The 15,685-nt window shown below is 45.9% G+C and overlaps 11 non-coding genes and 2 pseudogenes across 11 annotated transcripts; 5 read left to right on the forward strand and 8 right to left on the reverse strand.

The window, feature by feature from the left end:
* Nucleotides 1-547: 547 nt before the first annotated feature.
* Nucleotides 548-689, reverse strand: LOC135021508 (U1 spliceosomal RNA; annotated as a pseudogene).
* A 152-nt stretch (nucleotides 690-841) lies between these two features.
* On the reverse strand, nucleotides 842-1,005 carry LOC135021654 (U1 spliceosomal RNA). Its single transcript, XR_010218877.1, has one exon. It is a non-coding gene; the product is annotated as a U1 spliceosomal RNA (small nuclear RNA).
* Nucleotides 1,006-7,747: 6,742 nt separating this feature from the next.
* LOC135021642 (U5 spliceosomal RNA) lies at nucleotides 7,748-7,863 on the reverse strand. The gene has a single exon (XR_010218865.1). It is a non-coding gene; the product is annotated as a U5 spliceosomal RNA (small nuclear RNA).
* A 274-nt stretch (nucleotides 7,864-8,137) lies between these two features.
* Nucleotides 8,138-8,253, reverse strand: LOC135021625 (U5 spliceosomal RNA). The gene has a single exon (XR_010218848.1). It is a non-coding gene; the product is annotated as a U5 spliceosomal RNA (small nuclear RNA).
* A 275-nt stretch (nucleotides 8,254-8,528) lies between these two features.
* LOC135021613 (U5 spliceosomal RNA) lies at nucleotides 8,529-8,644 on the reverse strand. Its single transcript, XR_010218837.1, has one exon. It is a non-coding gene; the product is annotated as a U5 spliceosomal RNA (small nuclear RNA).
* Nucleotides 8,645-8,918: 274 nt separating this feature from the next.
* Nucleotides 8,919-9,034, reverse strand: LOC135021611 (U5 spliceosomal RNA). Its single transcript, XR_010218835.1, has one exon. It is a non-coding gene; the product is annotated as a U5 spliceosomal RNA (small nuclear RNA).
* A 264-nt stretch (nucleotides 9,035-9,298) lies between these two features.
* Nucleotides 9,299-9,414, reverse strand: LOC135021635 (U5 spliceosomal RNA). Its single transcript, XR_010218858.1, has one exon. It is a non-coding gene; the product is annotated as a U5 spliceosomal RNA (small nuclear RNA).
* A 270-nt stretch (nucleotides 9,415-9,684) lies between these two features.
* On the reverse strand, nucleotides 9,685-9,800 carry LOC135021623 (U5 spliceosomal RNA). The gene has a single exon (XR_010218846.1). It is a non-coding gene; the product is annotated as a U5 spliceosomal RNA (small nuclear RNA).
* A 144-nt stretch (nucleotides 9,801-9,944) lies between these two features.
* Nucleotides 9,945-10,072, forward strand: LOC135021588 (U1 spliceosomal RNA; annotated as a pseudogene).
* Nucleotides 10,073-10,665: 593 nt separating this feature from the next.
* On the forward strand, nucleotides 10,666-10,829 carry LOC135021435 (U1 spliceosomal RNA). The gene has a single exon (XR_010218686.1). It is a non-coding gene; the product is annotated as a U1 spliceosomal RNA (small nuclear RNA).
* Nucleotides 10,830-10,981: 152 nt separating this feature from the next.
* Nucleotides 10,982-11,144, forward strand: LOC135021495 (U1 spliceosomal RNA). Its single transcript, XR_010218744.1, has one exon. It is a non-coding gene; the product is annotated as a U1 spliceosomal RNA (small nuclear RNA).
* A 675-nt stretch (nucleotides 11,145-11,819) lies between these two features.
* Nucleotides 11,820-11,983, forward strand: LOC135021448 (U1 spliceosomal RNA). The gene has a single exon (XR_010218699.1). It is a non-coding gene; the product is annotated as a U1 spliceosomal RNA (small nuclear RNA).
* Nucleotides 11,984-12,135: 152 nt separating this feature from the next.
* Nucleotides 12,136-12,298, forward strand: LOC135021549 (U1 spliceosomal RNA). Its single transcript, XR_010218782.1, has one exon. It is a non-coding gene; the product is annotated as a U1 spliceosomal RNA (small nuclear RNA).
* Nucleotides 12,299-15,685: the final 3,387 nt, after the last annotated feature.

Consider the following 15,685-nt stretch of genomic DNA (forward strand, 5'->3'; position numbering starts at 1 on the left):
AGAAGGCTGCCTAATACTGAAGCACCCCCAAACAACAAACCAAATGCAACAACTAGTGCAAGCATTCCTGGGGGAAGGCCTGCAGCAGATGGATTTGAATATGGTGATGTCATCCAAGCAGTGGGTCAAAGTTGGCTTCAACCCTCGTCTGCATATGAAAAGAATAAAGGGGTGTGCAGGGCATGGCGGCCTTTTGCGGCGCTTGGATGACCCCTAGTTCGCATTAAACACCTCCACCCTCCTTCGGTGTGGGGCTCATGTTGGCTATGCCCCAGCCCCTGAAGCATTCAAGCTGATTTCTTGCAGCAGCTGGGCACTGTAACAGCTCCAGAGCTGCTCTATAAAGCAAGTAAAAGGGTGTGGGCCCTGCAGCACTACCTGTAGTTTGTATTGTGCGTTGGAAGGCACAAAGTAAGCAGACGGGAGAAGTCAGGATAGTGCACAAGGGTATAGAAGGGAGGGGCTCAAGAAAAAAGAAGTGGAAACAGACAGCAAACTAGGCTGGAGAGAGACCTGAGACAAAGAGATCTGAATTATATGAGAGCCGACCAGGGGAAACACAAATTATGCAGTCAAGTTTCCCACATTTGGGGAAATCGCAGGGGCAGCACACCCAGAGTGCAATGGGTGAGCCTTGCCCTGGGAGAAGCATCTTCATGATCATAGTATCTCACCTGGCAGGTAAGTAGGAGTTGGGCTAGAGCTGGGGAGGGTCGCTGCTCGGGCACCCCCCTGTCAAGTGAAGGAGATCCAACTGAGGCAGCACAAGGGAACTCTCGAAAGAAGAACAAGGCTAGAGGAAGATCTGAGACAAAGAAATCTGACTTTTACCAGAGCTGACCAGAGGAAAGCACAAACACAGTCCCCCACTACCACAAATAATGCAGTTGAGTTTCCCACATTTGGGGAAATCACAGGGGTCAGCATACCCAGAATGCAATGAATTAACCTAACCCTGGGAGAACAATCTTCATGACCATGGTATCTCCTATGCAAAATAAGTATGATTTGGGATAGGGCTGGGGAGGGCCGCTGCTCAGGCACATCTCTGTCAAGTAAAGGAGATTCAACTGAGGCAGCACAAGGGAACTCTCATCTGGGGACAACAACTGCAGGGAGAACACATATTTTCAGATGAACATGGGAGGGCAGAAGGCTGCCTAATACTGAAGCACCCCCAAACAACAAACCAAATGCAACAACTAGTGCAAGCATTCCTGGGGGAAGGCCTGCCGCAGATGGATTTGCATATGGTGATGTCATCCAAGCAGTGGGTCAAAGTTGGTTCAAACACCTTTGCAAAGTTCTATAAGTTTGATACCCTGGCTGAGGAGGACCTCCTGTTTGCTCAATCGGTGCTGCAAAGTCATCCGCACTCTCCTGCCCGTTTGGGAGCTTTGGTATAATCCCCATGGTCCTTACGGAGTCCCCAGCATCCTCTAGGACGTAAGAGAAAATAAGATTTTAAACCTACCGGTAAATCTTTTTCTCGTAGTCCGTAGAGGATGCTGGGTGCCCGTCCCAAGTGCGGTCTACTTCTGCAAGACTTGTATATAGTTATTGCTTACATAAGGGTTATATGTTAGTTTTCATCGGTCTTGGACTGATGCTATGTTGTTTTCATACTGTTAACTGGGTAGTATATCACAAGTTATACGGTGTGATTGGTGTGGCTGGTATGAATCTTGACCTTGGATTAACAAAAATCCTTTCCTTGTACTGTCCGTCTCCTCTGGGCACAGTTTCTCTAACTGAGGTATGGAGGAGGGGCATAGAGGGAGGAGCCAGTGCACACCCAGATCTAAAGTCTTTCTTAAAGTGCCCATGTCTGCTGCGGAGCCCGTCTATCCCCCATGGTCCTTACGGAGTCCCCATCATCCTCTACGGACTACGAGAAAAAAAAATTACCGGTAGGTTTAAAATGTTATTTTTTTCTCTGCAACCCACTGCTAAATTGTGCTTCCTAGCTGTTTTTTATAAAATCACTTAATTAAATCTAACTCTGATTACGTCAGAGAAGGCCAGGTACCCTACACCATAAGAGGGGGTTTGAAATTTTGACTTGTCTACTTAAAGATCACCAAAATCTGATGACAAGGTCAATTACATCCCTGGGTGGGATTGAACCACCAACCTTTTGGTTAATAGCCCATGTAAGTGCAAGAAATCCTGAAGCACTCACTCATCATGGGAAAGTACCAATGTGTTTCTTACAAAAATTCTCCAGATTATTGACTTTTTAAAGTTTTTCTAGGAAACGTTCTAGATGAATGCTTATTAGCCTTTGTCAGTATTGACTTTCGCAAGGTGTCTCTGTGGCGCAATCGGTTAGCATGTTTGGCTATTAACCAAAAGGTTGGTGGTTCAATCCCACCCAGGGATGTAATTGACCTTGTAATCAGATTTTGGTGATCTTTAAGTAGACAAGTCAAAATTTCAAAAACCCCCCTTATGGTGTAGGGTACCTGGCCTTCTCTGATGTAATCAGAGTTAGATTTGATTAAGTGATTTTATAAAAAAACAGCTAGGAAGCACAATTTAGCAGTGAGTTGCAGAGAAAAAAAATTATGCTGGCAGAAAAGTCCAATTGAGTGATTAAACAGCTCTTCATTTTCTGATTTTATGTTTATGCTAACAAATTTGCTCTCTGAAAAGTGTCCACAAAGCCAAGTCTCTGATTAACACCTTTGTAGGAATGGTTTTTCACCTATTACTGAATTAAACTTGCTTCATTGGAAAGGCATCAAAGATGCATCCTCATTTCAATGTCTACTGAAATAATACAGGTTGACACCAGGAAACGTCACTGCATCCTTGCTGCTTCCTCATGGGGAAGTCTGTTTAATGTGAAAACAAGGTGATATCTAATCAGCACACAGGTAAGGAATTAAGAAAATCTTTCTTTATGGGTGAAGATGTTTCTCACAAATTGTTGTCCCAATGCATCATTGAAATTCAAGATGGAAGATGATTTTCATATATCACTTGTACATTTTGCATTGCTCTTCTGGTGACAATGTAGTTTGTTTTTGTCAATTACCATTTCAGTAATAGGGTAAAGAAAATTAAGTGGATTTTTTAAAGAAAACAATGCTGTCAATATACTATTAAAACAAATTAAAATGATAAAAGTTATTGTACTTTAAGTAAAAATAAAAGTGCCAAAATATCAATCCCAGTTTTTGATTACTTTAATTATAAAAAAAAAAATGCACATAGCAGAGGATAGTTTCGATCAATCGACCTCTGGGTTATGGGCCCAGCATGCTTCCATTGCACTACTCTGCTGCTCATGGAAGTGTCAGAGATCCTGAAGACTAAATTGATTAAAGGCCTTAAAGTACTGGACTATAAGGAAAGACTTACTAGGCTGAATATTTATACACTAGAAAAGAGGTGCCTAAGAGGAGATATTATTAATATCTTCAAATATGTAAAGATACATAACAAAGAGTTATCAGAGGAATTATTTATTAAAAGAACACGTGGTCACTCGCTGCGACTGGAGGAAAGTTCAGAACGCAATGGAGGAAAGGTTTCTTCACTGTTAGGGCAATCAGGATGTGGAATTCCCTGCCAGGGAAGGTGGTAATGGCGGACTCTGTAATTGGATTTAAAAAAGGAATGGATACATTTCTGAATGAAAAAGCTATCCAAGGTTATAATACTTAAAATATCAACATGGTTAATCCGGGGGTAACATGAGTTATAGTAGCTAACTAGTCATAAAACATTATTCAGCAAGTATGTAGAATCATCACAACTTAAAACAGGTTGAACACGATGGGCAATTTGCCTCTATTCAACCTCAAAAACTATGTTACTATATTACTATGTTATTGTAGTATACAGAACACCACAATGCAATGAGCAGTGATAGTGAGCACTGATGAGGATACTAGAACTGACACTGAGCAGCAAGATGCAGCACTGGACTATTAGTAATGTACTGTATTATGCTGAGCAACACAATGCAGCACAAGACAATGAACAGTGATACTGAGCACTGATGAGGATACTACTGAGAACTGACACTGAGCAGGAGAGACACACTACTAGTATTACTGAGCAGCAATAAGTAACCACTGATACTGAGCACTGATATTGAGATTTCCACTGAGAGAACATAGCCACGTCCTCTCCGCTCTCTCTTCAATGCACGAGTAAAAATGGCAGCAACGCGCAGCTCTTTATATGGAATCCGAATCTCGCGAGAATCCGACAGCGGGATGATGACATTTTCCCTTGTTCAGGTTTTCCGAGTCAGGCGGGAACAACCGAGCCTGCCTCGGACCAGTGTAAACCACGTGGAGTTCGTGGGGAATTCGGTTCTCGGAGAACCGAACCCGCTCCTCTCTACCTTATACCCTATCAATTTTTTTATTTTCAATCTAAGCCCCTGCAGTTTTCTGTAAGCATCTGCTTCGCTATGATGATCAACAAGTCACAAGGGCAAACACTCAGGGTTTGAGGCGTAGATCTTAGGACCAGCTGCTACAAGCATGGCAGAGGTGTCACTATCACTGGTGACACCCAGAGAGGTGGCGAGGGAGATTGTAATGCAGTGCGCGCAGATAAGCAGTGCAATGGTAAAAAGGAGGCATGGTTTCATAGGTAGGGGCGTGGCCTGGTGGCCTGAATCTACATTTTGTTGCTCCGGGTGTCCCGGGGGTTGGGGGCTGCACCCGGGGACTAGTGTGTGAGCGGTGCTGGCTCCTGCAAAGTGACAGGGCATGGCCACCCAGCATGACGCCTCCCTTCTTGACCATGCTGTAATTGCAGTCGCACTGCAGTTCAGCGTGATCATAAAAAATGGTGTAGGCTCCTGCTGGTGCAGACTGTATGTGCGCGCAGGAAGCCGCCACCATTTTTGTGATCACAGCGGCTGAATGTGATGTCATACAGTCGCTGTGACCACGCCCCCTGTGTCTCCTCCGTTGCAGACCCCATTTTGAAGCCTTGCCCCCGCACCGCTCCATCCCTGACTTGGAAATGGAGTGTTGCTGACCCACCTCTCCCCCCCTTCCCCGCCCCGATTGACAGGCAGAGGCGATCACATTCTCTGCGGGGTGCCGCAGAAAATGCAGGCACATGCGTATGCTCTTAGCAATTTTTGCAGTTGGATCGCTTATTGTGATTGCAATCCAACCTGAATCAGGCCCTATTACCTATCACAATGCGCTGCGGGCAGTACAAAATTGGGTTAATATAGGAGAAAAACCCCCAGACCTGTGCTCCTTAACTGTACCTGGTGGCTAGTGGAGCGGCTGCCCAGTAATCAGTGTCCACCGCAGTGCGCACACGGCCCACCCCCTACGGCCTCGCTCCCCTTCAGCAGCGGCCTCGTGATCCGGAAGGGTGGTGTGTGTGTGACTGACCTTAGGATGAAACCGGAGCCTCCGCTGCAGTGACCCAGCAACCAGGGCATGGGAGTATACAGCGCCGCTGGGAGTGATGAAGCTGCAGTAAAGATGTCTATTAGACCTAGCCTGCTGCAGCCCTTGTAGATTCTCATAAAACAAGTTCTTCTTTTCTTGTCAAAATTAATAGCTAAGAATAGGCTGCCTGAGGCAGGCCCCTGTTAATTGGCCTGCTACTGAAGGCACCAACTACAAACTGAGCTCCCTGTTCATGGAAGCGGGGTTATAGAGGAGAATGCACTGAGCTTCTTGGGAACAGTCAAAAGCTTTGAGCCGGTTGGTGCCTCAGATCAAGATCCTACTCTACACCCCAATGTGAATCCTTGTGGAGTCCAGTGTACCCCACAGAAGAAATTAATGTGTCACACCCATTGGCAGCAACCTTAGAATAGCTGCTGACGGGCACAATTGAGAAAGGAAGGGGGGGGGACATTTGAATCCAGCACATAGATGCAATTCAAATATGTAATTCGTACCTTCCTATTTTAAAATATAATGGATGAACCTCACCCTGTGAGAACAATCTTCATGATCAAGAGATCTCATATGCAAAATAAATATGAGTTGGGATAGGGCTGGGGAGGGCTGCTCGGGCAGCACCTCCCCCGTCAAGTTAAGGAGATTCAACTGAGGAAGCACAAGGGAACTCTCGTCTGGGGACAACAACTGCAGGGAGACCACATCTTTTCAGATGAACATGGGAGGGCGGAAGGCTGCCTAATACTGAAGCACCATATGCAACAACTAGTACAAGCATTCCTGGGGGAAGGTCTGCAGCAGACGGATTTGCATACGGTGATGTTATCCAAGCAGTGGGCCAAAGTTGACTGGAACCCTCATCTGCATATGAAAAGAGAAAAGGGGCATGCAGGGCATGGCGGCCTTTTGCAGTGCTTGGATGACCCCTAGTTCACATTAAACACCCCCACCCTCCTTTGGTGTGGGGCTCATGTTGGCCATGCCCCATCCCCTGAAGCATTCAAGCTGATTTCTTGCAGCAGCTGGGCACTGTAACAGCTCCAGAGCTGTTCTGTAAGGCAAGTAAAAGGGTGTGGGCCCTGCAGCACCACCTGTAGTTCGCATTGTGCGTTGGAAGGCACAAAGTAAGCAGACGGGAGGAGAAGTCAGGATAGTGCGCAAGGGCATTATTTTCTCTTAGTCCGTAGAGGATGCTGGGGTCACATTAAGAACCATGGGGTATAGACGGGATCCGCAAGAGACATGGGCACTTTAAGACTTTCAAAGGGTGTGAACTGGCTCCTCCCTCTATGCCCCTCCTCCAGACTCCAGTTATAGGAACTGTGCCCAGGGAGACGGACATTTCGAGGAAAGGATTTATTGTTAAACTAAGGTGAGCATCTTACCAGCTCACACCTTAAACATGCCGCAGAACGTGGCATTCAACAGAACACAAGCCAACGGCATGAACAATTGCAGCAAAAAGCTGACCAGAACCATAACACAACATGTGTATAACCACAAGTAATAACTGCAGACACAGTATGGACTGGGACGGGTGCCCAGCATCCTCTACAGACTAAGAGAAAAGGATTTACCGGTAGGTATTAAAATCCTATTTTCTCATACGACCTAGAGGATGCTGGGGTCACATTAAGAACCATGGGGTTATACCAAAGCTCTTGAACGGGTGGGAGAGTGCGTACGACTCTGCAGCACCGAATGACCCAACTTAAGGTTATCATCAGCCAAGGTATCAAACTTGTAAAACTTAGCAAAAGTGTTTACTAAATAGCTGCTCGGCAAAGTTGCAATGCCGAGACTCCCCGACCAGCTGCCAAGGATGAACCCACCTTTCTAGTAGAATGGGTCTTCACCTACTTCAGTAACGGCAATCCTGCCGTGGAACGAGCATGCTGAATCTTACCACAGATCCAGCGCATAATGGTCTGCATGGAAGCAGGACACCAAATCCTGTTGGGAGCATACAGGACAAACAGAGCCTCTGTTTTCCTAATCTGAACCGTTCTGGTGACATACATTTTCAAAGTTCTGACCACAGCCAGAGACTTTGACTCAACGAAGGTGTCAGTGGCCAAAGGCACCATGTGGAAAGATGAACCACCTTCGGCAGAAATTGTTGACGTGTCCTCAATTCTGCTCTATCTTCATGAAAGATCAAATAAAGGCTCTTGTGATACTGCATGGTTTGTACTGTTTTCCATGTGCTCCCAGACCTTTAAGCAAGTAGCATGGTCAAGAAAGTTCTGTTTGAAAAGAAACAACATTTACTGTCATTGTTATGCAAATAAACTTACATTAAAGCTAACAAGAAAGCACACTCGTTCTGTCTTTAAACTGATAAAAGAAACCCCAATAATATGGGGCATGCAAAAATTGAGATAAAACTCAGTTTTGCTCCTCTCCACGGAAATCTTTAATAAAAGGCGAAATATTTGTTAGTTCTGAAGAGAAACCAGAGCATGACCAAGATGCCACCTGTCGCCTGAGTGCCATGCCAGCAGTTCTCATTCAGCTGAAAGTGAGCACCCAATTTGAATGAAAGAAAGCAGATTTCTCACCAGGCTTCCCCTTGCTATAAACATGGTTTGTACTCTTTTCTATGTGCTCCCAGATCTTTCAAGCAATTAGTATAGTCAAGAAAGTTCTGTTTGAAAAGAAACAAACATTTACTGTCATTTCTATGCAAATGAGCTTACATTAAAGCACACTCGTTCTATCTTTAAACCGATAAAAGAAACCCCAATAAGACGGAGCATGCAAAAATTGAGATAAAACTCAGTTTTGCTCCTCTCCACGGAAATCTTTAGTAAAAGGCGAAAGATCTGTTCGTTTTGAAGAGAAACCAGAGCATGACCAAGATTCCACCTGTCGCCTGAGTGCCATGCCAGCAATCCTCATTCAGCTCAAAGTGAGCACCCAATTTGAAAGAAAGAAAGCAGATTTCTCACCAGGCTTCCCCTTGCTATAAACATGGTTTGTACTCTTTTCCATGTGCTCCCAGATCTTTCAAGCAATTAGTGTGGTCAAGAAAGTTCTGTTTGAAAAGAAACAAACATTTACTGTCATTTCTATGCAAATGAGCTTACATTAAAGCACACTCGTTCTATCTTTAAACCGATAAAATAAAATCCCAATAAGATGGGGCATGCAAAAATTGAGATAAAACTCAGTTTTGCTCCTCTCCACGGAAATCTTTAGTAAAAGGCGAAAGATTTGTTCGTTCTGAAGAGAAACCAGAACATGACCAAGATTCCACCTGTCGCCTGAGTGCCATGCCAGCAGTCCTCATTCAGCTCAAAGTGAGCACCCAATTTGAAAGAAAGAAAGCAGATTTCTCACCAGGCTTCCCCTTGCTATAAACATGGTTTGTACTCTTTTCCATGTGCTCCCAGATCTTTCAAGCATTTAGTATAGTCAAGAAAGTTCTGTTTGAAAAGAAACAAACATTTACTGTCATTTCTATGCAAATGAGCTTACATTAAAGCACACTCGTTCTATCTTTAAACCGATAAAAGAAACCCCAATAAGACGGAGCATGCAAAAATTGAGATAAAACTCAGTTTTGCTCCTCTCCACGGAAATCTTTAGTAAAAGGCGAAAGATCTGTTCGTTTTGAAGAGAAACCAGAGTATGACTAAGATTCCACCTGTCGCCTGAGTGCCATGCCAGCAGTCCTCATTCAGCGCAAAGTGAGCACCCAATTTGAAAGAAAGAAAGCAGATTTCTCACCAGGCTTCCCCTTGCTATAAGCATGGTTTGTACTCTTTTCCATGTGCTCCCAGATCTTTCAAGCAATTAGAATGGTCAAGAAAGTTCTGCTTGAAAAGAAACAGACATTTATAGTCATTGTTATGCAAATAAACTTACATTAAAGCTAACAAGAAACTGATAAAAGAAACCCCAATAATATGGGGCATGCAAAAATTGAGATAAAACTCAGTTTTGCTCCTCTCCACAGAAATCTTTACTAAAAGGCGAAAGATTTGTTCGTTCTGAAGAGAAACCAGAGCATGACCAAGATTCCACCTGTCGCCTAAATGCTGTGCCAGCAGTCCTCATTCAGATCAAAGTGAGCGCCCAACTTGAAAGTAAGCAGATTTCTCACCTGGCTTCTCCTTGCTATAAGCATGGTTTGTACTGTATTCCATGTGCTCCCAGATCTTTCAAGCAAGTAGCATGGTCAAGAAAGTTCTGTTTGAAAAGAAACAAACATTTACTGTCATTTCTATGCAAATGAGCTTACATTAAAGCACACTCATTCTATCTTTTAACCGATAAAAGAAACCCCAAAAAGATGGGGCATGCAAAAATTGAGATAAAACTCGGTTTTGCTCCTCTCCACGGAAATCTTTAATAAAAGGCGAAAGATTTGTTCGTTCTGAAGAGAAACCAGAGCATGACCAAGATTTTTATCTGAAAATATGTGTTCTCCCTGCAGTTGTTGTCCCCAGATGAGAGTTCCCTTGTGCTGCCTCAGTTGAATCTCCTTTACTTGACAGAGATGTGCCTGAGCAGCGGCCCTCCCCAGCCCTATCCCAAATCATACTTATTTTGCATAGGAGATACCATGGTCATGAAGATTGTTCTCCCAGGGTGAGGTTCATTCATTGCATTCTGGGTATGCTGACCCCTGTGATTTTCCCAAATGTGGGAAACTCGCTTTTATACCCTTGTGCACTATCCTGACTTCTCCTCCTGTCTGCTTACTTTGTGCCTTCCAATGCACAATGCAAACTACAGGTAGTGCTGCAGGGCCCACACCCTTTTACTTGCCTTACAGAGCAGCTCTGGAGCTGATACAGTGCCAAGCTGCTGCAAGAAATCAGCTTGAATGCTTCAGGGGATGGGGCATGGCCAACATGAGCCCCACACCGAAGGAGGGTGGGGGTGTTTAATGCGAACTAAGGGTCATCCAAGCGCCGCAAAAGGCCGCCATGCCCTGCATACCCCTTTTCTCTTTTCATATGCAGATGAGGGTTCCAGCCAACTTTGGCCCACTGCTTGGATGACATCACCGTATGCAAATCCGTCTTCTGCAGAACTTCCCCCAGGAATGCTTGCACTAGTTGTTGCATTTGGTTTGTTGTTTGGGGGTGCTTCAGTATTAGGCAGCCTTCTGCCCTCCCATGTTCATCTGAAAATATGTGTTCTCCCTGCAGTTGTTGTCCCCAGATGAGAGTTCCCTTGTGCTGCCTCAGTTGAATCTCCTTTACTTGACAGAGATGTGCATGAGCAGCGGCCCTCCCCAGCCCTATCCCAAATCATACTTATTTTGCATAGGAGATACCATGGTCATGAAGATTGTTCTCCCAGGGTGAGGTTCATTCATTGCATTTTGGGTATGCTGACCCCTGTGATTTACCCAAATGTGGGAAACTCGACTGCATTATTTGTGGTAGTGGGGGACTGTGTTTGTGCTTTCCTCTGGTCAGCTCTGTTAAAACTCAGATTTCTTTGTCTCAGATTTTCCTCTAGCCTTGTTCTTCTTTCGAGAGTTCCCTTGTGCTGCCTCAGGTGGATCTCCTTCACTTGACAGGGGGGTGCCCGAGCAGCGACCCTCCCCAGCTCTAGCCCAACTCCTACTTACCTGCCAGGTGAGATACTATGATCAGGAAGGTGCTTCTCCCAGGGCAAGGCTCACCCATTGCACTCTGGGTGTGCTGCTCCTACGATTTCCCCAAATGTGGGACACTTGACTGCATAATTTGTGTTTCCTCTGGTCGGCTCTCGTATAATTCAGATCTCTTTGTCTCAGGTCTTTCTCCAGCCTAGTTTGCTGTCTGTTTCCACTTCTTTTATCTTGAGCCCCTCCCTTCTATACCCTTGTGCACTATCCTGACTTCTCCTCCCGTCTGCTTACTTTGTGCCTTCCAATGCACAATGCAAACTACAGGTAGTGCTGCAGGGCCCACACAATCTTTTACTTGCCTTAAAGAGCAGCTCTGGAGCTGTTACAGTGCCCAGCTGCTGCAAGAAATCAGCTTGAATGCTTCAGGGGATGGGGCATGGCCAACATGAGCCCCACACCAAAGGTGGGTGGGGGTGTTTAATGCGAACTAGGGGTAATCCAAGCACCGCAAAAGGCCGCCATGCCCTGCACGCCCCTTTTCTCTTTTCATATGCAGATGAGGGTTGAAGCCAACTTTGACCCACTGCTTGGATGACATCACCATATGCAAATCCATCTGCTGCAGGCCTTGCCCCAGGAATGCTTGCACTAGTTGTTGCATTTGGTTTGTTGTTTGGGGGTGCTTCAGTATTAGGCAGCCTTCTGCCCTCCCATGTTCATCTGAAAATATGTGTTCTCCCTGCAGTTGTTGTCCCCAGATGAGAGTTCCCTTGTGCTGCCTCAGTTGAATCTCCTTTACTTGACAGAGATGTGCCTGAGCAGCGGCCCTCCCAGCCCTATCCCAAATCATACTTATTTTGCATAGGAGACACCATGGTCATGAAGATTGTTCACCCAGGGTGAGGTTCATTCATTGCATTCTGGGTATGCTGACCCCTGTGATTTCCCCAAATGTGGGAAACTCGCCTGCATTTTTTGTGGTAGTGGGGGACTGTGTTTGTGTTTTCCTCTGGTCAGCTCTGGTAAAAGTCAGATTTCTTTGTCTCATATATTCCTCTAGCCTTGTTCTTCTTTCGAGAGTTCCCTTGTGCTGCCTCAGTTGGATCTCCTTCACTTGACAGGGGGGTGCCCGAGCAGTGACCCTCCCCAGCTCTAGCCCAACTCCTACTTACCTGCCAGGTGAGATACTATGATCATGAAGGTGCTTCTCCCAGGGCAAGGCTCACCCATTGCACTCTGGGTGTGCTGCTCCTGTGATTTCCCCAAATGTGGGAAACTTGATTGCATAATTTGTGTTTCCCCTGGTCGGCTCTCGTATAATTCAGATCTCTTTGTCTCAGGTCTCTCTCCAGCCTAGTTTGCTGTCTGTTTCCACTTCTCTTTTCTGGAGCCACTCCCTTCTATGCCCTTGCGCACTATCCTGACTTCTCCCGTCTGCTTACTTTGTGCCTTCCAACGCACAATGCGAACTACAGGTAGTGCTGCAGGGCCCACACCCTTTTAGTTGCCTTACAGAGCAGCTCTGGAGCTGTTACAGTGCCCAGCTGCTGCAAGAAATCAGCTTGAATGCTTCAGGGGCTGGGGCATAGCCAACATGAGCCCCACACCAAAGGAGGGTGGGGGTGTTTAATGCGAACTAGGGGTCATCCAAGCACCGCAAAAGGCCGCCATGCCCTGCATGCCCCTTTTCTCTTTTCATATGCAGATGAGGGTTCCAGCCAACTTTGGCCCACTGCTTGGATGACATCACCGTATGCAAATCCGTCTGCTGCAGACCTTCCCCCAGGAATGCTTGTACTAGTTGTTGCATATGGTTTGATATTTGATGGTGCTTCAGTATTAGGCAGCCTTCCGCCCTCCCATGTTCATCTGAAAAGATGTGGTCTCCCTGCAGTTGTTGTCCCCAGACGAGAGTTCCCTTGTGCTTCCTCAGTTGAATCTCCTTAACTTGATGGGGGAGGGGCTGCCCGAGCAGCCACCCTCCCCAGCCCTATCCCAACTCATACTTATTTTGCATATGAGATCTCTTGATCATGAAGATTGTTCTCACAGGGTGAAGTTCATCCATTATATTTTAAAATAGGAAGGTACAAATTACATATTTGAATTGCATCTATGTGCTGGATTCAAATGTCCCCCCCCCCCTTCCTTTCTCAATTGTGCCCATCAGCAGCTATTCTAAGGTTGATGCCAATGGGTGTGACACATTAATTTCTTCTGTGGGGTACACAGGACTCCACAAGGATTCACATTGGGGTGTAGAGTAGGATCTTGATCTGAGGCACCAACCGACTCAAAGCTTTTGACTGTTCCCAAGATGCTCAGCGCATCCTCCTCTATAACCCCGCTTCCATGAACAGGGAGCTCAGTTTGTAGTTGGTGCCTTCAGTAGCAGGCCACTTAACAGGGGCCTGCCTCAGGAAGCCAATTCTTAGCTATTCATTTTGACAAGAAAAGAAGAACTTGTTTTATGAGAATCTACAAGGGCTGCAGCAGGCTAGGTCTAATAGACATCTTTACTGCAGCTTCATCACTCCCAGCGGCACTGTATACTCCCGTGCCCTGGTTGCTGGGTCACTGCAGCGGAGGCTCCGGATTCTTCCTAAGGTCAGTCACACACACACCGCCCTTCCGGATCACGAGGCCGCTGATGAAGGGGAGCGTGGCCGTAGGGGGTGGACCGTGTGCGCACTGGCGTGGACACTGATTACTGGGCAGCCGCTCCACTAGCCACCAGGTACAGTTAAGGAGCACAGGTCTGGGGGGTTTTCTCCTATATTAAACCAATTTTGTACTGCCCGCAGCGCATTGTGATAGGTAATAGGGCCTGATTCAGGTTGGATTGCAATCACAATAAGTGATCCAACTGCAAAAATTGCTAAGAGCATACGCATGTGCCTGCATTTTCTGCAGCACCCCACAGAGAATGCGATCGCCTCTGCCTGTCAATCGGGGCAGGGGGGGAGAGGGGGGTCAGCAACACTCCATTTCCAAGTCAGGGATGGAGCGGTGCGGGGGCAAGGCTTCAAAATGGGGTCTGCAATGGAGGAGACACAGGGGGCGTGGTCACAGCAGCTGTATGACATCACATTCAGCCGCTGTGATCACAAAAATGGTGGCGGCTTCCTGCGCGCACATACAGTCTGCACCAGCAGGAGGCTACACCATTTTTTATGATCACGCTGAACTGCAGTGCGACTGCAATTACAGCATGGTCAAGAAGGGAGGCGTCATGCTGGGTGGCCATAAGAGATGAGCGGGTTCGGTTCCTCGGAATCCGAACCCGCCCGAGCTTCACCCTTTTTTGCTCGGGTCCGAGCAGACTCGGATCCTCTCGCCTTGCTCGGTTAACCCGAGCGCGCCCGAACGTCATCATCCCGCTGTCGGATTCTCACGAGACTTGGATTCTATATAAGGAGCCGCGCGTCGCCGCCATTTTCACACGTGCATTGAGATTGATAGGGAGAGGACGTGGCTGGCGTCCTCTCCGTTTAGATTAGAAGATAGAGACGAGTGACATTTGATTTACTACTAATTTGGGGAGCAGTTGAACTTGTCAGGAGTACTCAGTAGTGCAGAGTTTTGCTGATAGTGACCACCAGTTTTATTATTTATAATCCGTTCTCTGCCTGAAAAAAAACGATACACATACCATATCTGTGCTCAGCCTCAGTGTGCTGCATGATATATCATCTATGTATATCTGACTGTGCTGAGTGCTCACTGCTCACACAGCTTAATTGTGGGGGAGACTGGGGAGCAGTTATAGCAGGAGTACAGTGCACACTTTTGCTGCCAGTGTGACCACCAGTATATTGTCTGCCTGAAAAAGTTAAACACTCCTGTGGTGTTTTTTTTTTATTCTATAAATGCATTCTGCTGACAGTGTCCAGCAGGTCCGTCATACATATATTATATAAATATTTACCTGCAGTAGTGTTATATATTTTTTTTCATCTTTATCATCTCTATATTAGCAGACGCAGTACGGTAGTCCACGGCTGTGGCTATCTCTGTGTCGTCAGTGCTCGTCCATAATTGTATACCTACCTACCTGTGGTGGTTTTTTTTTTTCTATCTTCTTCATACTAGTAGTTTAGGAGTCTACTGACAGTGTCCACCAGGTCCATCATTATATTATATACCTACAGTAGTAATATATTTATTATATTATCTATACTAGCAGACGCAGTACGGTAGTCCACGGCTGTGGCTATCTCTGTGTCGTCAGTGCTCGTCCATAATTGTATACCTACCTACCTGTGGTGGGGTTTTTTTTTATCTTCTTCATACTAGCAGTTTAGCAGTCTGCTGACAGTGTCCACCAGGTCCGTCATTATATTATATACCTACAGTAGTAATATATTTATTATATTATCTATACTAGCAGATGCAGTACGGTAGTCCACGGCTGTACCTACCTCTGTGTCGTCAGTGCTCGTCCATAATTGTATACCTACCTGTGGTGGGGTTTTTTTTTCTATCTTCTTCATACTAGTAGTTTAGGAGTCTGCTGACAGTGTCCACCAGGTCCGTCATTATATTATATACCTACAGTAGTAATATATTTAGTATATTATCTATACTAGCAGACGCAGTACGGTAGTCCACGGCTGTACCTACCTCTGTGTCGTCACTCGTCCATAATTGTATACCTAACTGTGGTGGTTTTTTTTTTCTATCTTCTTCATACTAGTAGTTTAGCAGTCTGCTG

Source organism: Pseudophryne corroboree, unplaced genomic scaffold, assembly GCF_028390025.1.
Source record: "Pseudophryne corroboree isolate aPseCor3 unplaced genomic scaffold, aPseCor3.hap2 scaffold_370, whole genome shotgun sequence".
Classification (NCBI taxonomy): domain Eukaryota; kingdom Metazoa; phylum Chordata; class Amphibia; order Anura; family Myobatrachidae; genus Pseudophryne; species Pseudophryne corroboree.